This window comes from Herpailurus yagouaroundi, unplaced genomic scaffold, assembly GCF_014898765.1.
Source record: "Herpailurus yagouaroundi ecotype Mexico unplaced genomic scaffold, PumYag 221, whole genome shotgun sequence".
Lineage (NCBI taxonomy): Eukaryota > Metazoa > Chordata > Mammalia > Carnivora > Felidae > Herpailurus > Herpailurus yagouaroundi.
In genome coordinates, this window is record NW_024412452.1 from 13,635,064 (window position 1) to 13,657,906 (window position 22,843).

Below are 22,843 nucleotides of genomic sequence, written 5' to 3' on the forward strand. Positions count from 1 at the left end.
CCTCTCTCAAAATAAATAAACATTAAAAAAAAAATTAAAATGGGATTCAGAACTGTGAAGTATCTAGCAAGGTTGCCTTGTAGCTTTCTGAGGAACTGCTTCCCAAGTATGTGCTCTAAAATATGCAAAACTTCCTGAGCTTATGTTCAATGACTTGGGAAGAACTTGAGCAGTCAAACATGACTTTTTTTTAATACTTAGAAGAGAGAAAATCTGTGTTTGTCAATAGAGAACAAGACCAAAGAGATGCGGACCCAGAGAGCTGTAGGGAACACAGTATAGGCAAAAAGAAAAGCTTGGGTTGAAGAAGATATTGGAGCTAAGAAGAGGACAGACAGGAGGGGAAAGAGGAAATGGAGGAAAGAATGGAGAATGGAAGCAAACAGGTCTCTGCACTGAGAAAGTTCAGACTCTGAATCAGAACTTTGTAGATACATTTTACCCCTGTGAAGTCTTAGCCGGTAAATAATTTGTAACTTTTTACTCATTTTCATTTCTCCTTCCGAAGTTGTTATCTTATGAAGCCTGGAAAGAAAGCACATTTACTACTGGGTTTATTGAGAAGAAGGAACTCAGATGTCAGAAGAAGGCAATTTCCTAAGGTAATATGTCTTGAGGTCAATGAATCAGCTCACAGCAGAGATATTTTTGAACCTGGTCAGTTACTTTACCTAAGGCAGGTACAGTATATATGTTTGCTGATGAGTCACCCATGAAAACAAGAAATGATATTTAAATGATTATTCAGAAAATCTAGTAGAGGCTTGTTTTATTTTTTAAAAATTTGTTAGCCAATAAAATCTAACCAAGATTTTTTTTTTTGTTTGAAGCTTGATATGATGGAAATGCAAGGGGCCAAGAATAACCCACACAATTGTGAAGAACAAAGTATAGGAGGGTTTCCTCTACTGGATATTTATATGTACTATAAATAATTTTGGCACAAGGATGGACATACTGACCAGTGGAATAGAATATAAATCTGGAAAGAGATCCATGTATATGTGGATATTTTAATTATGACAAAAGAGGCATTGCAAAAAAAAAAAAATGGCACTGCAAAGCAGTAAAGATAACTTTCAATAAAAGGTGCTGTGACAATTGGATAATTATGAGGGGAATCTTGACCCCTACCTTACACCATACATAAAAATTCATTCTAGACGTATCATAGACATAAATCCGAAAGGCAAATAGAGCTTCTAGAGGGCTATATAAAACAAAAGCTTCATGACTTCAAAGTAGAGAAAGATTACTTAATAAGTACTAGCCATAAAGAAAAAGATTGATACATTTGAATACATTAAAAATTTAAACCTCATTAAAGATAAGAAAAAACTTTTTATTTTTTTTATTTTTATTTTTTTTAAATTTTTTTTCAACGTTTTTATTTATTTTTGGGACAGAGAGAGACAGAGCATGAACGGGGGAGGGGCAGAGAGAGAGGGAGACACAGAATCGGAAACAGGCTCCAGGCTCTGAGCCATCAGCCCAGAGCCCGACGCGGGGCTTGAACTCACGGACCGCGAGATCGTGACCTGGCTGAAGTCGGACGCTCAACCGACTGCGCCACCCAGGCGCCCCAAGAAAAAACTTTTTAAATAGGACACAAAAGAACTAATAATAAAGAAAAAGGTGGATTAATTTGGCATTTATTTAACATTATAAACAATATAAATTTAACATTAATATTAAGAACTATTCATTAAAAGATATGGAATATGGATAAGATATTTGTAACACTTACAACTTACAAAGAGCTCAAGTATGGAATATTTAAAGAGATTCTACAAACCAATAAGAAACTGACAGCCAACCCAAAAGAAAAATGGGTAAAAGACTTGAACAGACATTTTTTTGGGGAGAAAAAAAAGGATAACTAATGGATAACAGACATATGAAAAGATACTTAACATCACTAATAATCAGGGCAATGTAAATAATATAACAAGACACCATGAATGGCTAAAATTAAAAGACCAGCCCTACCACAACTGAAGTTGTGAACAAGGAATACTTTTATCTGCTGCTACAGGAGTGTAAGTTAGTATGATACTTTAGAAAATTCTTGATAGTATCTAATAAAATTGAAGTTACATATAACTTACAAATACTGATATCATTGATAGGAAATATACCCAACAAAATATGCATACATGTTCTCTATAAGACATATACAAGAATGATCATAGCATCTCTGTTTGTAATCATCTCAAACTGGAAACTGCCTCAAAGTCCATCAACAGAAGAATGAATAAACAAAGAGCATGTATATTCATATAATACAATGCTATTAAGCAAAGTAAAAACAACAGCTATACATAACCTGTATGAGTCTTAAAAATATATTATTGAATAAAAGAGACCAGATCAACAAGAATATATATTGCATCATTCTATTTATATAAAGTTAAATACAGGCAAAAAAAAAAACAAAAACAAAAACACACTGTTTAGGGTTCCACACTTAGAAGATAAAACTATACAGATAAGCAAGAAAATAGTTATCACAGAAGTTAAGGTTATAATTATCTTTGAAAAGAAAAGAAATACTGATTGGGAGCAATGACTTTGGGGATTTTTGGAGTATTGGCAATTTTGGAACTCTTGATCTGGGTATTGCTTTGTGAAATGTCAGCAAGTTGTTTCATAGACTTTACTGTTTGTGTATCAGACGGGCCCTAGAAGATAGAGAAAATTTTGAGTAAACCAATAACCATAGAAGATGGTAGCCAAAGATCTACTTCCTAAAATGAACCATATCTTGTGGGTCTATGTTTAGATTCTTTTTTTTATGTTTATTTATTTATTTTTGAGAGAGAGAGAGAGAGAGAGAGAGAGAGAGAGAGAATCCCAAGCATTGAGCAGAGCCCAATATGGGGGCTCAATGTCATGAACCATGAGGTCATGACCTAAGCCAAGATTAAGAGTCAGACGCTTAACCAACTGAGCCACCCAGACATCCCCGTTTATATTCTAACAAACTTTTGGGGCACCTGGGTGGCTCAGTCGGTTGAGCATCCGACATCCCCGTTTATATTCTAACAAACTTTTGGGGCACCTGGGTGGCTCAGTCGGTTGAGCATCCGACTTCAGCTCAGGTCATGATCTCATAGTTCGTGAGTTCGAGCCCCGCATCGGGCTCTGTGCTGACAGCTCAGAGCCTGGAGCCTGCTTCCAATTCTGTGTCTCCCTCTCTCTCTGTCCCTCTCCCCCTCATGCTCTGTCTCTTTCTCTCAAAAATAAATACACGTTAAAAAAAATTTTATATTCTAACAAACTTTCGAGGAACAAATGTTTCCTATCTTATACAACTGTTCCTGTGCTGGCATCATCTTATAACAGAACTACATAAGAAAATCAGAAGAAATTAAAAATACAAGTTAAGCTCACTTGTAAAAAGATCCCAGCATTCTAAATAAAATACACTTGACCCTTGAACAACATCAGTTTGAACTGCATGGGTCCACGAATACAGGGATTTTTTTCAATAAATATATGTAAAGTACTGTAAATGTATTTTCTCTTCCTTATGATATCCTTAATAACATTTTCTTTTCTCTGGCTTACTTTATTGAAGGAATACAACATATAATACATATAGCAGTCACAATATGTTTCAATAGACTGTTTATGTTATCAGTGAGGCTTCCAGTTAACAGTAGGCTATTAGTAGTAAGTTTTTTGAGAGTCAAAAATTATACACAGATTTTCAACTGCACAGGGGTTAGCACCCCTAATTCCCTTGTTGTTCAAGTCAAAACTTGCAATTCATTAAAAGAATAATAATTATGATCACATAAGATTAATCCTAGGAATGAGGGGCACCTGGGTGGCTTAGTCGGTTGAGCATCCAACTCTTGGTTTTGGCTTAGGTCATGATCCCAGGGTCATGGGATTGATTGTGCCCTGCATCAGGCTCTCTGCTGAGCATGGAGACTGCTTCAGATCCTCTCTCTGTCCCTCTACCCATCTCCCCCATGCCCTCTCTCCCTCTCTAAAAAAAAACATATGAAAATGGTAATAATAGAAAGGTTTATCGCAGGAATGAAAAGGTGTTACAACACCAGAATACCTAGAATGCAATCCACTGGAAAAGCAAAATAAAAGAGGAAGATGATATGATCACCACTCAGTAGACAACACAGAAGCACAGATCCATACCACACATAAATGGATTATTATTCCCATTTATGAGATATTATTCACCCATGAAAAAGAATGATGGAACAACGCTGAAAACATTATGCTAAGTGAAAGAAGACGAAGCCACAAATTATATGGTTCTATTTATATGAAGTGTCCAGAATAGGCAGATCCACTGAAACAAAAGTTTTCTACCCCAGTTGTAACAGAAAAACACACCTCAAGCAAGTGTCATTCCAGAAATGCAAGTCTGGCTCATTACTGGGATTTATTTTAATGTGCCACTGAATTAATAGATCAAAGGAGAAAAACAATACAATCATCTCAGTAAATACTGAAAAGCCACTTAGCAGAATGGAACATCCATTCCTGATTAAACAAACAACCCAAAATCAAAACAAAACCCAGAAAGTCTTGGTATCTTAGGAATAGCCAGATTTTTTTTTTCCATCATAAAAATCTGGCATCATACTTTAATTCCCATGAAAGTAAGGAAGAAGATATCATACCTTAATAGTGTTCTGAAGATCCTAACCAACATAATTCAGTAAGGAAATAATTTAAGAGGTAAAGTACTTCTTAAAGTAAGAAAGATGTATTATTTGAAATGATATAAAAGAATAACTAGAAATCTGAAGAGAATAGGCCAAAGAAATCCTAGAAAGTTGTGGGAAATTGCAAGAATGGCTACACTATTTTGCAGCTCTTCTCAGAAGTGGAGTTTATTTCTCCACACATTGAATCTGAGCTGGACCATTGACTTTCTTTAGGATAATGGAACATTGGTAAACATGATGCAAGCAGAAACTTGCAAAGTTATTATGCAATGGAACTTGCCCTCTTTAACCATTTTAAGGAACTTCAAAACCACTATTCTGTGAATTGAGCCTACTGCTAGCCTGCTGGGTGGTGAGAGACATATGGCTAAGTCACCCCACAGTCCCAGCGGACACAGAACCAACTACTAAACACATAAATGAGTAAGGCCATCCTGGACTAGCTATATTAGCTAAGGTGTCAATTGACTGAAGAGATAAACCAAGCTGGCCTAGACCAGAAGAACAACAGTTGGCTCACAGAGGTGAGAGAAATAACAGATGCTTGTTATCTGAAGCTACTAAACTTTGGGGTGGTTTGTTATGCAGCAAAAGCTAACTGGAACAGAAATTATATAAATGTTTATTTTTTAATTTTTAAATTTCTTAAAATGTTTATTTTTTACTTTTATTATTATTTTTTTAAATGTTTATTCGCTTTTTGAGAGACAGAGACAGAGTGTGAGCAGAGCAGGGGCAGAGAGAGAAGGAGACACAGAATCTGAAACAGGCTCCAGGCTCTGAACTATTAGCACAGAGCTGGATGCGGGACTCGAATTCACAAACCATCAGATCGTGACCTGAGCCAAAGTCAGACACTCAACCGAATGAGCCACCCAGGCACCCCTATTTAAGAATTTATTAAAGTGGTTGGTTTCTTTTTGTACAATTAATACACAGAATTGATACACTGTTAGAAAATACAACAGAAGAAAAGATCTCATTTACAATAGCAATACTACCACCAATTTATCTGAAAATAAACTTAACCAGAAATAGGGAGGACCTAAATAAAGAAAATGTAATATCTCTGTTATAAGATATTATTTCTTTATAAATTAATCTATAAACTCAGTGTGGTCTCAATCAAAAAAATTTTAAACATTAAAAAAAGATACCGAGTTTATCTGTAGAAATAAACAGGAAAATCTGAACAGAAAGATATTGGCAAGAAGGTGGTCAGATTAGATACTTAAATGCATTTTAAAGAGACTAGCTTAAAAAATTTGGTTCTAGAAAAAATTTAGATAGATCAATGGAATAACATAGAGAATCCAGAAATAGACTGAAATACACATGAGATTTTAGTCGATGATAGGTGACATTTCCAAATCACGGGAGAAAAGATGGATTATTTAAAACAGTGTTGGGACTGTTTAGGGGAAAAAATTAAGCTGTATAACCCCACTCATTTCATCAAAGCAAATTCCCAAAGGAAAGTAATAAAATGTTAAAACGAAACTAACAAAGGTACCGGCAATAAAGAAGCCAGATAGAAAAGGCCACATATTGTATGATTCCATTTATAGGAAATGTCCTGAAAATCCATAGAGAAAGTAGATTACTGATTTGCCAGGGGCTGGGGGGACAGGAAATGGGGAATGACTGCTTAATGTATATGAGGTTTTTTGGGGGGTAAAGAAAAAGCTGTAAAATTAGTGGCAATGGTTGCACAACTTTGGAAACACCAAAAACCACTGCATCATACACTTTTATTTTATTTATTTATTAAATTTTTTTTTAATGTTTATTTGTTTTTGAGAGAGAGACAGAGCATGAACGGGGGAGGAGCAGAGAGAGAGGGAGACACAGAATCAGAAACAGGCTCCAGGCTCTGAGCTGTCAGCACAGAGCCCGATGTGGGGCTCAAACTCACAAACTGTGAGATCATGACCTGAGCTGAAGCCGGACGCTCAACCGACTGAGCCACCCAGGTGCCCCTATTTATTTATTTAAAAAAAATTTTTTTTAAATCTTTATTTTTGAGAGAGACATATGGAGTGCAAGCAAGGGAGGGGCAGAGAGAGAGGGAGACACAGAATCCGAAGCAGGCTCCAGGCTCAGAGCTGTCAGCACAGAGACTAACGCAGGGCTGGAACTCAGGAACTGCAAGATCATGACCTGAGCTGAAATCGGACACTTAACTGATGGAGCCACCCGGGTGCCCCTGCACTGTACACTTTTAAACAGCAAATTTAGGGGCGCCTGGGTGGCGCAGTCGGTTAAGCGTCCGACTTCAGCCAGGTCATGATCTCGCGGTCCGTGAGTTCGAGCCCCGCGTCAGGCTCTGGGCTGATGGCTCAGAGCCTGGAGCCTGTTTCTGATTCTGTGTCTCCCTCTCTCTCTGCCCCTCCCCCGTTCATGCTCTGTCTCTCTGTCCCAAAAATAAATAAACGTTGAAAAAAAAATAAAAAAATAAATTAAAAAAAAAACACAGCAAATTTAATAGTATGTCAATTTTATCTCAATAAAACTTACATTTAGAGAAGATAAAGAAGGAGAAGAAGAAAGAACCCAGAGACTGGAGAGTCCACAGGGGACTCTGACCCCAGGTGTTAGGTCAGGGACACTGGAGCTGGGTCTGGAAACAGATGTTATAATGTTATGTTTTGAAGGAGCAGATGTTACAATTTATAGGTGAGCTGGGGAGAAAAGGGATTAACCTCTCTTGGCTCTGATGATTCCATGACTCTGCTTTTTTCCAAGAACTGAGGACTCTGTATGCCCTGGATAATCATTTTAAACTTACTATATTGTTTTTGGGTTGAGGGGTGACCAGTGGTTCAGTCGGTTAAGTGTCCCACTCCTGATTTCGGCTCAGGTCATAATCTCAAAGCTCGTGGGATCGAGCCCCATGTTGGGCTCTGTGCTGTTAGCACAGAGCTTGGGACTCTCCTCTTTCTGCTCCTCCCCCACTTGCGTGCACGCTCTCTCAGAATAAATAAATGAACTTTAAAAAAATGCTAGAAGATAAAATGGGTGAATTCGTTTATAATCTTTTCATAAAGGCATTTCTAAGCCAAAACCCACAAGTCAAATGAAAAATGACTGATGCGTTTGCATAGAAATCAGCAGTTTTTATGTTAAAAAGACACATATTTGTGCTAATACTATAATTGCTTTACAAAAGGTTTTATCTTTACAGATGTATACTGAAATACTTGTGGATGAAATGAGATGATATCTGAGATCTGCTTCAGAATAATTTGGGGTTGAAGCTTGGTAATTAGTACATGAGGTACTCTTCTATCTGCTTTTTTACGTTTGATTTTTTCCGTAATAAAAAGTAAAAAAATAAATGGCAAGAAAAAAAATCTATGTACAAATTTAAAAGATGAACTAGAAACAAATATTTGCAGCATAAGATATTAAAAGGGCTAATTCCTTAATTTATAAGGAGCTCATAAAAATCACTAAGATGACCCAAAAGAAAAAAAGTGGGTGAAAATATCAACAGGCAGAACAATGAAAAGGAAACAAAATAGCCAATAAACTTGAGAAAAGATGATCAATCTCACTCAAACATGCAAAGGAAAACAGTAACGAGATGCCACTTCTCACCTAGCAAGCTGGCAAACATGAAGAGTCTTGATAAAAAGCAGTATTGGTATAGGAGGGAGATAGTTGGACCTACACACTATGGTGGGAGTGTAGGTTGGTACCACCTATTAAAAAGACAATTTCACAATATATGTCAACATGTTAAAAATATGTACCACTATATGTATAATGGAATATTATTCAGCCCTACAATTGAAGGAAGTTCTGACATATAAGACAACATGGATGAACCTTGAAGACATTATGCTAAGTGAAGGAAGCCAGACACAAAAGGAAAATGATATATGATTCTACTTCTATGAGGACCCAGAATAGTCAGATTCATAGAGACAGATAGCAGAATGGTGGTAGCTAGTGCTAGAGGCAGGGGGTCATAGAGAGTTGCTGTTACATTTGTTTGTTTTACTGAAGTATAGTTGACACACAATGTTACATTGGTTCCAGGTGTACAACATAGTGATTCAACAAGTTTATACCTTATGCTGTGCTCACTGCAAGTGCAGCTAACCATCTGTCACCATGCAATGCTATTACAAAAGTTTGACTATATTCCCCATGCTGTATCTTTCATCCCCATGACTTATTCATTGCATAATTGGAAGCCTGTATCTCCCATTCCCCTTCACTCACTTTGTCCATCCTTCCATCCCTCTCCCCTCTGGCAGCCATCAGTGCATTCTCTGTATTTATGGGTGAGAATTACTGTTTCATGGATCTAGAGCTTCCGTTTTTGCAAGAGGAAAGGAGTTCTGGAAGTAGATGATGGTGATGGTTGCAGATTAGTATGAATGTACTTAATACCACTGAATTGTACACTTCGTCTTTAAGACCGTAAATTCTCCATTATGCGTATTTTGCCACAATTTTTAAAATTTGGAAAAAAAAATACCCCTTGACTCAGCAGTTTCACTTCCAAACATTTACCTTATGTTAGAAAGCAGAAATATGCAAAGTATTTCATTCCCATTCCAACAGCAAAAATTTCAAACTGCCTAAGTGTCCAACAATAGTAAGCTGGTTAAATAAATGTTACAGCACCTCTGCAGAGATTTCTAAAAGGTAGATTGGATTCTGGAATATGTAACTATGTAATCAAGGCAATAGAGTTCCACAGAGTGTGTGTTGTATGGCCCATGTGTACATGTTTTTAAAAGCATGTGTGCTCTGCGTGTGTGAGATTTATTCATAATAATTTTTATACAACCATAAAATAGTTTTCTGCAATTATAAATAATATTGGGGGAGAAGGGTAGTGATGGTGGTCCAGGTGACAGTAAGACTGAACATTAAACCTTTTTGTAGTGCGTGGATTCCCCCCTCCCCCATTTGAACGTATTACTTTTTAGTTCTAAGTATAAATGAAACGTAACGTTTTGTACTCAGATGCTGAGTCTTGGCATACGGTTTGCAAGATGTATTTCCATCTGAGTGTCTTATCTAACCATCCTTATTAAAAAGGCCAAATTTCAAAATCATAATGTTGAACATTATTTTGACTGGCAATACCTTTCTTCTGTTTTTCCTTCTCTCCTTCCATTCCTCCTGGGTGCTCACTTCCCTGTCTAAACTTAACTACCACCTTGCCTGTGGCTGTCAGACGCTGTGCTGGGACGTCTTTGGAAACGCTGCCTCGAACTTTCTGTAGCTCTCCTTACAGCCAGTTCATGCATAGCATGTACTGAAAGTTCAATACCTATTCGAAAAATAAATTTTTCTTGGTGCTTTTGCTTTGAAAGCCTCCAAGCGGTAGTCTTGAAACTTTGTTCCCGGCACCTTAGCCCTGCACCTCTTTTCACTCAGGGCCCCCTCCGTTTTTAGTAGTGTCATGTTCACTGCAAATGGTAAGCCTACACCGCTTTGTGTGTGGGCATCCTCTAACCTTTCACGGATGGTTTCCCACGTCTTTGGTGGGTTAGCTCCCTTCTCAGGATAAGCAAGGTAAAGAGCCCTGGACCACTGAACCAGCAGACCAGAGTTTAGTCCCAGCGTGGTCACCAACCTATTAGCTATCAACTTATACATATCTTATTCTGGGGTATCTTCCTCACCCCCAGAGTCTTTCTTTTAATTCATGAGCTCTCTGAGATATCAGAACAGTATATTTTCCAGAATTTGTTGTTTAGCATTTTTTTCCTGATTTCTCTTCTTATCCTCTTATTTCCTTCTGACTCCTTTGATGCGGACTCCTTTATTCAATGTTTCAAGTCATAAAAACAAAGCTAGTTTCTATCTTTTCTTTCCACTCTTAATTGAAATTACAACTCAAAACCACCCCTTGCAGATCATTTGTAGCTTACATTACAGTGTTCGAAAGTAGGGACAAAGCTCGATACGGCAGAAAGAGCATGAGTCCTAGAGGAACAAGGACTAAAACAGACTCTAATATTACCATTTATTTTCTTGATGTCCCTGGGCCTCCGGTCCATCATCGTACAGATCTTTCCTGACTTATAGTGGGGTTATGTCCCAACAAACCCATCATAAATTGAAAATAGCCTAAGTCAAAAATGCATTTAATGCAAGTAACCTACTTGGAGCACCTGGGTGGCTCAGTTGGTTAGGCATCCACCTCTTGATTTTGGCTCAGGTCATGATCTCATAGTTTGTGAGATCAAGCCCCATGCACTGCCCTCTGCACTGACAGTGCTAAGCCTGCTTGGGATTCTCCCTCTTTCCCTCTCTCTCTGCCCCTCCCCTGCTCTCTCTCACTTTCTATCTCAAAATAAATAAATAAACATTTCAAAAAATTCAAGTAACCTACTCAACATCATAACCTAGCCTAACTTAAACATGCTCACAACACTTACATTAGCTTACAGTTGGGCAAAATCATCTAACACAAAGCTTATTTTATAATAAAGTGTTGCATACGTCGTGTAATTTATTGAATACTGTACTGAAAAGTGAAACACAGGATGGTGGTATGGGTACAGAACGGGGGTAAGTGTATGGGTTGTTGACCCTGTGATCACATGGCTGACTGGAAGCTGTGTCTTGCTGCCTCTGCCCAGCATCACAAGAGAGGACCCTACTGCATATTACTAGCCCAGGAAAAGATCTAGATTCAAAATTCAGTAGGGTTGCTACTGACTGTGTATTGCTTTTGCACCATGGTAAAGTTAAAAAGTAAAAAAATTGTTCATCCAACCATCATAAGTCTGGGGCCATCTGTATTATGGGCAATAAATTGTCAGGCTTACCCATCACCCAGTCCTGCCCTGCCCTACCTAGTCAGAGCTTACAACTCAGTTTGTCCCTAGGATCCGTCCTCTCTATAGGTGACACCCCCCAGCTCCCAGGCTCACAGGCATTCCTTCTCCTCTCCCAGTAACTGCACCTTCTGGCTTACTACACTAGAGCCTGTCCTCTTAGCCAGCTGGAGCTCTCTGTGCAGAAACAATGGGGAGGAGCAGGTGGAAGGTGGTGTAAAGGAGATGAATGAGAGGAGGTGAAGGCAGCTTTTCAGTCCCAAAACATTCAGTGTGAAGTGGCTCCCTGGGGGGCTGGTCCTAATGCCCACTAAGGCCCCACACTATTTCCCCAATGGACATTCTGAATGATCTCAGAGATAGCGTTGCTCGTTAGTTGGAGATTAATCTTACAGGGTCAGGTGAGTCATGCTTTCATTCCACTGTTTGAGAGGCCAGTGGCCACTCACGAGAAGATACCAGCTCTCCCAGGATGGTTTTTCCTTAACTTAGTGGCTTCCATCCAATCAACAAGAAGAGCATGCGGGTGTTGTTTTATTTCACACTCATGATGTGCTGCTCTATGTTGTTTGTTATAACACTTTCCACAACTTTCTCTCCCCCACCTCCAAAAATAGCAAATGACATTGCTTGCCCAGATTTTCCACCTGAGCTTGTTTTTCATTTTGAGCGAACGCAGCACGGTGCTGAGTGCTGCCTCAGCACCTACTAAATACTGGTATTTAACCCCAGGACAAAGTCAAAGGTTGTACATTTCTACTATGCAGCTGTAAAGCTGTCTTTATTCTTGGCATGAGAAGAAAGGATATTGTGATGTGAGCAGTATATATGGGAATAGCCTCGATGTGCATGGATTTTTGCATTAGATATGTGCCTGAAATTTAATGTGTACATGGATTGATCTTGCAGCAAAGTCAAGCCTACCCAGCATGACTGGTAAATAGGGTTTCCATGATAATCGAGTATCTTGAGAGAAGGAAACCTACCTTCTACAGAACACATGTGTAACCTGGTTTCTCCAGGCCACATTAGCCAGACGATTTGAATGGGGTCACAGGACCAGTGATAACTCTCTGGCAGGGTCAGCTTTGTGGTTGAACAACCTATGCAGTCACGTAGGCTCCACACTCAGACAGGCCCCTGTACTTGTAACTCCCCGCTGTGGCTGTCATGAAATTCTTAACGTAAAAACAAGAGGTCCGCATTTTCAGTTTTGCTTTGGGCCCTGCAAATTCTGTAGCCAATCCTGTTTCCTGGCTCTGGTTCCATCTATATTTGTTGCCCATTGTTACAACCCCTTGTTATTTTTTTTATTTTTTTATTTTTATTTTTTTTAGGATGGATTTTTTTTTATTTTTGTAATATTTATTTTTATTTTATTTATTTGTATTTTTTATTATATGAAATTTATTGTCAAATTAGTTTCCATACAACACCCAGTGCTCATCCCAAAAGATGCCCTCTTCAATGCCCATCACCTACCCTTCCCTCCCTCTCACCCCCCATCAACCCTCAGTTTGTTCTCAGTTTTTAAGAGTCTCTTTTGCTTTGGCTCTCTCCCACTCTAACCTCTTTTTTTTTCTTTTTTTTTTTTTCCTTCCCCTCCCCCATGGGTTTCTGTTAAGTTTCTCAGGATCCACATAGGAGTGAAAACACATGGTATCGGTCTTTCTCTGTATGACTTATTTCACTTAGCATAACACTCTCCAGTTCTATCCACGTTGCTACAAAAGGCCATATTTCATTCTTTCTCATTGCCACGTAGTATTCCATTGTGTATATAAACCACAATTTCTTTATCCATTCATCAGTTGATGGACATTTAGGCTCTTTCCATAATTTGGCTATTGTCGAGAGTGCTGCTATAAACACTGGGGTACAAGTGCCCCTATGCATCAGCACTCCTGTATCCCTTGGGTAAATTCCTAGCAGTGCTATTGCTGGGTCATAGGGTAGATCTATTTTTAATTTTTTGAGGAACCTCCACACTGTTTTCCAGAGCGGCCGCACCAGTTTGCATTCCCACCAACAGTGCAAGGGGGTTCCCGTTTCTCCACATCCTCTCCAGCATCTATGGTCTCCTGATTTGTTCATTTTGGCCACTCTGACTGGCGTGAGGTGATATCTGAGTGTGACGACCCCTTGTTAAAACCAACCCCAATTCTGTCCGGCAGCTAGCTCCCTGGTGGGTGGGTTTCACAGATTTCATGAAAATCACCTGGTCATCTACTTCGTGTCACTGCATTTCCTTCCCCTCCTGTCCCCGCAGACAGACACCGTGGCTGGGATGTGTGGCAGCTTGTGGGGAGCGACAAGCAGGGTGCCTATGTCCTCTGGAGTCCTCAGAGGGCTGGAGTCATGCTGCAGGTTCCTGCAGAAGGGCTCTCTGTGTGACACATTTTAGATCTCGTCCCGGAGTTCATCTGCTTGTGCCTCACATCCTTCACAGAGCTCAGCAAGAAAACAGCTTCTCAAATGTCTGCTTGTGGCCTCTCTCCCCTCTCTCAGAGCCTGGACAGGACCAGCTACCTCCCCCGTCTCCCTGCCCCTCCCTCTGGTGTGCACCTCCCCTTCTCCAGCCACCTTCTGCCTTCTACCCTGGAGCTTTATCATCAGCCCTTGGACTCCAGCCCCTGTTTTCCTCTCAGGTCCTCACTAACCATGGATGGGCAGTTTTCAAAGAACAGCTCTGTGCTTTTCAGAGCACCATTTCTGGAGTTTATTAATAAGCACAACAACAAAGAGGGGGATTCCCTAGTCAAATGAATTTGGGAAACACCACAAATTACATGTTTTTCTTGGGGTTTTAATAAATTGCTATTAAGTATGTTGAAAGTTCAGGGAAGAAACTAACCCAGTGTTTCCTAAATTAAATTGGGCATTCGCGCGCCCCCCCCCCCACACACACACACACACACACACACACACACACACACACAGCATTCTGCAATAGTCTTCTTGGGTCATGCTCACTTAGAATATAATAAATTGATATAAACCAATTCTGAATATAATTTAATCTTTCCTTGAGGACTTGCAAGATTCTGGCATTTACCTTTTGATCTGTGGACAAGTAGAAATTAAGCTTACTTTGAATCACATTTAAAATACACTAAAGACATTTAGCCTCTACAACTAGGAGGGAGGTAGATAATCAGCAGATACTTGCTGCATTACTGAATCTAAAGAAACTCTTTGGGTCTCAGCTTCTTATACTTAGAGGATTAGTTGGTCCTGAGTTGGTCTCTAAAGCCACTTAATAAATACTCAGTGTTTTTTAAGCCAGGCACTAAGGTGTAAAGAACAGTTTCCTCCTCCAAAAGAACTCACAGTCTAGTAGAAAATGAGCAATAGACAAATAGTTGTAATACAATATGATACTGTTACAAGAGATATATACTAAGTGTTATGGGAGAATAGAGAGGAAGTAACACTAAGTTGGGTCTTAAAGTATGATCGGGGGTTTGTTAGGACGAAAAGATGTGGGGAAAGGGAATTCCCAGCTAAGTACACAGAATGTATAAACGCTTAGAGGTCTAAAGCACAAAATTTTTCTAAGACATTTCTAGGTCTAAATTCCTTAACTTTATACATGTTGTAGTAAATTGCATAATACAAACGATCATGCCCAAATTTATATTTTTAAATTCAGAGTTCTATATGTTAATATATAGAACTCCATATGTCTTAAATCTCCATACAGTGGCTCCATCTGAGGTAACAGTTCTGGGCTTTTCTTAAGGAAAATAAGTTACTGGATCATAACTTATCCCATTTCCCTTTAAGGTTTACATGTGCCAAGAAGTCCAGCCATGGTAGCCAATTAGCTTTGCCCTGCTAGCTGATCCTATTTGCTAACTTCTGTCCTTCTAGTGCGATGTCTGGACATCTCAGGAGGGTTACTCCAGACCCTATGCCCCAGGCCTCTCCAGATTGTACTCCATAGCTCTCTGGCTTCCATTGGCAGCTTTCAGGGTTTGGTGACTGGTTCTGATGAAGTAGCTTATGGTTGTGTGTGTGCGTGTGTAAAATCACTGAGGCTTCTCATATTTTAACTTTGAGCCTCTAATTTTTATTCTAGTTCCCTTTTCTCTTCTGTCTGCAGAATAAACTCTCATCTTTATCCTGTGGTAGGTTATCTGTTTTTCTTTTTTCTTTTAAGTTTATTTATTTTGAGAGAGAGAGAGACAGAGGGAGAGAGCAGGGGTGGGGCAGAGAGAGACAGAGAGAGAGAATCCCAAGCAGGCTCTGCACGGTCAGCACAAGCCCAGTCCAGGGACCATGAGATCATGACCTGGGCCTAAACCAAGAGTCGGACACTTAACCGACTGAGCCACCCAGGCACCCCGGGTCACCTGTTTTCCAGTGCAAAGACTACACTAGGGAGATGAAGTTCCGAGCGGTGGTTCTCCTGGGCAGAGGATTAGTAAACTTTGTAATTCTGTTACCTACATAAGGCAAAAAAACTTGCCATATTTAAAGGCCAGAAAAATAGCTGCTACCACCTCCATCCCCAGCATTCATAATGTACCGTTTGGTAATTTACTATTATTGTTATTTATCAGTTATTTCAGGATGTTTGTGCCCAATAAGGTTGCAGGATAATTTTCACTGTGAGTTACTTTGTTTATAAAGCACTATTAATTAAAATATGGTGCTTAATAAAGCAACCAGTGATGCCCTGACATATGCACATTTGAAGTCAAGGCCTCATGTTACCCTGGGGAGGTGACTCATTAAGTGGGTAAAGCTTTTGCAGGAGTTATTTTTAAATGAACTCCTCAGCATGCATTGTCACCTGAAAAAGAGCAGGACTTTAAGGGGATGGACAAAAAAGAAAGCTTAGCTTAGATGCCTGCAAGAATTATTTGAAAAATATAGGACATTTGCTCAGGCTACAGAGTGTTCCAGGGATAAGGGTATAGGAACTGGACAAAAAGCAGGGCCTCTAAACACGTGGGAGCGAGAAACTGAGGGCATATTTCAAGGGGTGCCTTAATTTTATCTCAGCAGACCACGCTACGTGCTAAAATGGTTTAGATTTCTAGTTTGATTAAATGTGTCTAACGTTCAAATAACACTATGTTCGATTCACACAATGGAGTACTACACAACTGTAAAATGAATTAGGACTACAGGGAGCAATCCTGAAACTATATGGTTAGTGAAAACAAAGTAGATAAAAGTATCTATAGCGTGCTCCTGTATCTAAGGAAGGAATATTCAATATATGAAAATATTTGCTTATTTTTTTAATGAAGGAATAAACCATAAAACTTTGTTTTTAAGAAAGAATATCTGGGGGGAGGGCAGGGTGGCTCGGTCGGTTAAGCATCCAACTCTTGGTTTCAGCTCAGGTCATGATCTCACAGTTCCTAAGTTTGAGTCCTGTGTCGGGTTCTGCACTGACAGTGTGGAGCCTGCTTGGACTCCCTCTCTCCCTCTCTCTCTGCCCCTCCCCTGATCTCTATCTCTCTCAAAATAAATAAATAAAATAAAAAAAGATTATCCATGTGGAAGAGGAGGAACCAGGTGGAGAGGATTAGAGTAGAACACACACTCCTCTGAATACACCTGGTATTATAGATTTTTAAAAAAGATTTTTAAATGTTTATTTATTTTTGAGACAGAGAGAGAGAGAGCGCAGGGGAGGGGCAGAGAGAGAAGGAGACACAGATTCTGAAGCAGGCTCCAGGCTCTGAGCTGTCAGCACAGAGCCCGACACGGGGCTCAAACTCACAAACCTCGAGATCATGACCTGAGCCAAAGTTGGACACTCAACCTATTGAGCCACTCAGGCACCCCTGGTATCATAGATTTGGAAACTTGCAAACATTTTACATAATTTTATAATTAAAAAAAAAACAAACAATTCCCAAAGTGGTGCCTGGGTGGCTCAGTCAATTGAATGTCTGGCTCTTGGTTTCGGCTCAGGTCATGGTCCTGGGGTCATGTGATCTGGCCCTGTGTCAGGCTCTGCTCTGAGTGTGGGGCCTGCTTAGAATTCTCTCTCTCTCTCTCTCTCTCTCTCTCCCTTTCTCTGTCTCCCCCTCTGCCTCTCCCCCACTCGTGCTCTCTCTCTCTCTCTCTCTCTCTCAAAAATCATAATATAATATAATAAATAATAATAGATTTAAAAAATATAAAAAGCAATTCCTAAAAACCAAAATCAAAATGAAACCAATGAACTGAAATGTATACTCTGAGTCTATGGGATAACCACACAGCAACTACCTCAAGTGACTTTAATATGATTTTCATTATTGTGAACCCTAAAAATAAAAATAACTACATAACAATATTAAATGGATTTCAGTAATCATATTACTAGTGATGGTGTTGGAACAGTTATTCTAAGACAGTTGCTGCATGTTTATTGTGAAAGAAAGCAAATAAGTAACGGTGCTAATGTCTTTGAGAACCGGGATTTTTTATAAGGGAGAAAGAAAATATAAATGCAACATTGGTGAAGTTCAGGAGGCATCTTATAGTCCTGTTTGAAAACATCATGTGAACTCACTATGTATTTTCTCTTGAAAAAGAAGGAGGAAGGGGCACCTGGGTGGCTCAGTCAGCTAAGCGTCTGACTTCAGCTCAGGTCATGATCTCATGGTTCGTGGGGTTTGAGCCCCACATCGGGCTCTGTGCTGACAGCTCAGAGACTGGAGCCTGATTCGGATTCTGTGTCTCCCCCTCTCTCTGCCCTTCCCCCACTTGTACCCTGTCTCTCTCACTAAAAAATAAACATTAAAAAAAAAAAAAAAGGAAAGAAAAAGGAGGAGGTAGAGAAGAAAAGTATTTCCCAACTCTTTCTACTGAAATGGCTTAGAAACTATGATAAACTCAGTGGCCTGACAACCCTAGAGTCCAGAGTATTATCTCTAAATCTCATTTCCCATTAAAAAGAATTGGGGTCCTTGGAGAAATGGCTGATTTCAGATTTGAGGCAGAAAATACATAAACCGAGTCTAGAATATAAGGAACCTTTCATACTAGAAGTCAAGAAAATTACTAGGATCTTGTTAAAAATACTCAGGAGCCAATATGAATAAACTCCCACTGGTCAAAGATGGCACAAGTTGAATATTAATAAGAATAAAAATAGCAATGGATTGAAATACATTTTAAAAAATCCATGAGTTCACAGGGCACCTGGGTGGCTCAGTTGGTTATGTGTCCAACTCTTGATTTCAGCTCAGGTCATGATCTCACAGTTCATGGGATCAAGCCCCATTTCGGGCTCTGTGCTAACAGTGTGGAGCCTGCTTGGGATTCTCTCTCTCCCTCTCTCTTTGCCCCTCCTCCACTCATGCTTGCTCTCTTTCTCTCTCTCTCAAAATAAATAAATAAGTATTAAAAAAAAAATCCACAAGGGGCGCCTGGGTGGCTCTCTTGGTTGAGTGTCCGACTTCAGCTCAGGTCATGATCTCACAGTTCGTGGGTTTGAGCCCTGCATCGGGCTCTGTGTTGACAGCTCGGAGACTGGATACTGCTTTGGATTCTGTGTCTCCCTCTCTCTCTGCCCCTCCTCAACTTGTGCTCTCTCTCTCTCTCAAAAATAAATAAACGTTAAAAAAAAAAAATCCGTGAGTTCATAATGATACTTAAAACAAAATCAAATACCAACTTCCAGGGAAGATGGGGAGGATCCTAAAGAGGGAAAAGTGGGTGAGGGGATGGGTGAGATAGGTGAAGGGGATTAAGAATATACTTACCCTGATGAGCACTGAGTAATGTATAGAATTATTGAATCACTATATTGTACACCTGAAACTAATGTAACACTGTATGTTCACTATACTGGAATTAAAATTAAAAAAAATAAAGCAAGTCAGGAGATAACTACACCATGGACACATGAAAAAAAATCAAATACCTCACTGGTCAAGTTTGGCAGATACTAGGAAACCAATACATCAGTTTGAAAATTAGTAAATAAGCATTTATCTCATGTTTCCTGTGTAATATGCATTTCAGGGTAGAAATAGTTGAGGAACAGGTATTTCTCTTTACAGAAGTACTTCAATAAACAAAGGAATGATAGAATTAGAATATCACCTCCTAATTAATTAATGGGTCTAGACACTTATCAGTGGCTGTTGACATAGCAAAAAGAGAGCCAGACATTATTTGTTTCCTAATGAGAAATAAACAATACCATCCCACGAAGTGTTTCTGCTCCCCCAAATCAAACATGGATCTGCTCACAGGAAATACAGGGGAGAGAGGAACATGTTAAACACACCATGATAATGCAGTTAGAAAAATCCAGATAGGGAAGATCTAGAGGATAGACGACTCAGCACCTTCAATAAATTGAAAAGGGAAAAAATAATGAAAAGAAAACCTATAGATTAAAAGAAACTCAAGAAACACAACCAATTGCAATCTGTAGGCCTTAGATCCTGATTTGAGCGAATTCAAATAAAAACTCATGAGACAATTGGTAAAATTTAAACACTGGATATTAGATGATATTAGGGAATCAATATTAAATTCTTCAGGGTGGCTGGGTGGCTCAGTCGGTTAAGCATCTGACTTCAGCTCAGGTCATGATCTCATGGTTTGTCAGTTCAAGTCACCGCTCTGGGTGAGCTCACGCCCTGCTTGTGGTGAGCACGAGTCCCACTTCTCTCTCCCTCTCTCTCTCTCTGTCCCTCACTCACTTGTGCCCTCTCGCTCTCTAAAAAACAAAAATTAATTTCTTCAATGTGATAAAAGTATTGTGGGTATATTTTCAAACAGTCTTTATATTTTAGAGAACATACTGAAGTATTCATGGCAACAATGACATGATGTCAGGGATTTGTTTCACAACAATCCAGGGTAGGAGGTGGGTGTGGGTATAGACGGTAAAAGATCAGACATAAATTGATACTTGTAGAAACATGGTGATGAATTCATTATATTACTCTTTTATTTTCCTTAATAAGAAGTCTTTATTTAAAGTGCACAGTGCCACCCTTCTAATATAAGCCAAGAAAGCCAGGAGTGGGGGATGCCTCTTTGCATGTACCTAGAAAGGGCAGTTGATCAAAACCAGGAAATCATAGACTTCAGGGAGACTCTGAAGTTTGAAGTTTGAAGTTCCAAGGCTTGAATCGCCCCTATATTGCTCCTGAAGTTTGTTTCCCACATTCTGCTGGGTTGCCCTCAGCCCATCCCCTGTGACAGCTTTGAGAGTTCTTTCTTATACTGAGCAGAAATTTGTCTCCCTGTATCTTTCTTCTACCCATAGATTTTAGGCCTGGCCCTTCCTCACAAAACAGTCCCTCAGATATTTGAAAACAGCATTCACCTGTTCCTCTCCCCCTAATCCCATACACAGGGCTTTTGAGCTCCAGCCCTCATACTGTCCCCTGTTCCACAGACCTATGACTTTGGTCCCCTGTCATCCTGGCTGCTCTGATCTTGGAACAGTTTGACTTCTAAGTTATGTGTTCTGGAATGAAGAGATCTGGGTGTGGCCTGACAATTGCAGAGAACAACAGGGCTATTGCCTCCCTTGTGCCAGTTACGGCATTTCTTCTTACCACGGGCTGGAGCATGCATAAACAAAGTTCCAAGAGCTGAGTGTTAAATTTTCAAGAATTCTTTGAACCAATTGTTAAACGCAGTCAATTATTAAAAGTTAAATTACATAAACTTACAGTTACATACATTTTATTAAAAACAAAGGAAATAAATATAAATTTCCTTATATTTCTTAAAATTCATCACTTCCTAATTATTTTACTACATATTCCTATCATCTCTTCTCTTGAGCTTATTGGCATTTATTGCATTTGTGTGGTGGAAATACTATATAATGGTGTGCTACTAAGAATCTCTTCCAAACCGTGTTCAGTGACATTATGTTGGTAGCTTGAAATTGGCCATGATGAAAGTAATTACATGACAGAAATTGGCAAGTGCTATAAATCAAGGTGCCTTTTTCCTCCAGAGAGCCAGTTGTTAAACATTTACCACTGGATGCAGCTTCAAATCTTAGGGTTTTTTTGGCAACCACATTACACTTTTGACTCAAATTGGGCTAATGCTCTTAGCTACTGTTAAGCAAGTATAAGCCATTCTTACTGATACAATTAATTCCTTAGATTTCGTATTAATTGCTTTTAAATGCATCCTTGTAGATTCAAGTCACTGATTCTCATTCTGTCATCCAAGTATTCACTATACCTCTAATTTCAGGTTACCTATAAATTTGATGAGCATATCTTCTGTGTATTTATTACGAAAGCATTTATGAGGGGCAGAAGAAGGGCACAGCCCTAGCACTCATCATTATATACTTCTTTGTAGTCAGTATCAATTCGTTAGTCAGCATCGTGTGTATATAATCAACTGGTTACTAATCTATCCAGTATGCTAGAGTCCAATTCATATTTCTCCTTCTTTTCTTAAAGAATATAATAAAAAGTTCACTAAATATCCTTTTTTTTTTAATGTTTTTTATTTTAGTTTTTGAGAGACAGAGAGAGCACAAGCAGGAGAGGGGCAAAGAGAGAGGGAGACACAGAATCCAAAGCAGGCTCCAGGCTCCAAGCTGTCAGCACAGAGCCGGATGCGGTGTTCAAACCCACTAACGGGAGATCATGACCTAAGCAAAAGTTGGACGCCCAACTGAGCCACCCAGGCACCCCTAAAAGCTCATTAAATATCTAACCAATGATAAAATACTCTCTGTGTATGGGCTTTTCCAAAGCTACAAGGCTCATAACCCTGTCAAAGAGGGAAGTTGATAAATCAGCCTTGGCTTGTTCTTAGTGAATTCATTCTGGGTCTTAATGATTACTTCTTCACGTAGTGCCTGAAACTATTTCTCTAGTAATGCATTGTAGAGTCTTGCCTGAGATTGAAGTGATTGCAATTCTTCTGGCTCTGGCTTCTCTTTCTGAAAATTAGAATATGCCACTGTCTCCAGTCTTCTGATATGTATCACATTCTCCATGGAGCCCAAAGATCACTGGCAATTGTTTGGTGATCCCATAATAACATTTTCTCAGGGCTCTAGGACATTATTCCTCAGAGCTGATCACTGGAACTCACTTGGAGCAGCTCTGGGCTTTGTCACATTCTATTACTCCATCTTGGGCTTCCATCTTCCCTTACCAAGGTTCATTTAATTTTTCTTTTTCCCGCTTTTTATTTATTTTTAAATTATTTTATTTTTTTAATTCACATCCAAGTTAGTTAGCATACAGTGCAACAATGATTTCAGGAGTAGATTCTTTAGTGCCTCTTACCCATTTAGCCCATTCCCCCCTCCCACAACTCCTCCAGTAACCCTCTGTTTTTCTCCATACTTATGAGCCTCTTATGTTTTGTCCC

At 39.4% G+C, this 22,843-nt stretch overlaps 1 long non-coding RNA gene across 1 annotated transcript in view; it reads right to left on the reverse strand.

Annotated features, from left to right (window-relative positions):
- Nucleotides 1-1,635: 1,635 nt before the first annotated feature.
- LOC121019303 (uncharacterized) overlaps nucleotides 1,636-22,843 on the reverse strand; it is a 57,427-nt gene continuing 36,219 nt past the window's right edge. The window contains exon 2 of the long non-coding RNA XR_005785525.1: nucleotides 1,636-2,681. This is a non-coding gene — a long non-coding RNA (uncharacterized LOC121019303). The remainder of the gene's footprint in view (nucleotides 2,682-22,843) is intronic.